The 872-nt window shown below is 42.3% G+C and overlaps 1 non-coding gene across 1 annotated transcript; it reads left to right on the top strand.

Annotated features, from left to right (window-relative positions):
* Positions 1-334: 334 nt before the first annotated feature.
* TRNAC-ACA (transfer RNA cysteine (anticodon ACA)) lies at positions 335-407 on the top strand. The gene has a single exon. It is a non-coding gene; the product is annotated as a tRNA-Cys (tRNA).
* Positions 408-872: the final 465 nt, after the last annotated feature.

Genomic DNA, 872 nt, shown 5'->3' with positions numbered 1-872 from the left:
AATAAAACTAATTTCTGCTATAATCAGATGAATTTGTAAAACTCCATATTTGATAATCAGCTTATAATACAATGGGTTCCTATTTAAACAGACTACCCAAAGTTGTCTATTCAGAGACAAAAACAAAAATGGAAAGCTTCTCTGTCAGAATATTTGCCCATAGGGGAGGAATATTTTGGGTCCTTCAACTGTTTTTGAAGTAAAGAGTAAAAGATATGTTAGCGCTAAGAGCAAAGCTAACAGGAGGAGCCCTGGCTCCATGAACCAGGTGTGTGAATGTGGCTGTTGCTATCGATCTCCTTAAATTTCAGTTTTACAACATCCTCAGCCTACTTCCCTGGTGGCTCAGATGGTAAAGCGTCTGCCTACAATGCAGGAGTCCCAGGTTCAATTCCTGGGTCAGGAAGATCTCCTGGAGAAGGAAATGGCCAACCCACTCCAGTATTCTTGCCTGGAAAACCCCATGGTGGAACCTGGTAGGCTACAGTCCACGAGGTCACAAAGAGTCAGACACAAATGAGCAAACTCACTTTCACTTTCAACCTACAAAATAAGGATATCATCTATCTTATGGATCTACAGTTTTGAGAATCAAATGAGATCATTTGGATAAAACTACTAACGAAGTACTAGTAAGGAATCACGGGCTTGCCTGGTGGCTCAGCAGTGAAGAATCCACCTGCAATTCAGGAGCTGCAGGTTCAATCCCTGGGTCAGGAAGATGCTGCATAGAAGGAAATGTCAACCCACTCCAGTATTCTTGCCTGGGATATTCCATGGACAGTGGAGCCTGGCAGGCTACAATCCACTGGGGTTGCAAAAGAGTCAGACATAACTTAGCAACTTAACAACAACAACAGAATAGAATCATA

The sequence above is a fragment of the Bos grunniens genome, chromosome 27, assembly GCF_055505025.1.
Source record: "Bos grunniens cultivar Pamir isolate PY7600 chromosome 27, Bosgru_T2T1.0, whole genome shotgun sequence".
Taxonomy (NCBI): domain Eukaryota; kingdom Metazoa; phylum Chordata; class Mammalia; order Artiodactyla; family Bovidae; genus Bos; species Bos grunniens.
This window is presented reverse-complemented; position numbering and strand designations above follow the sequence as displayed.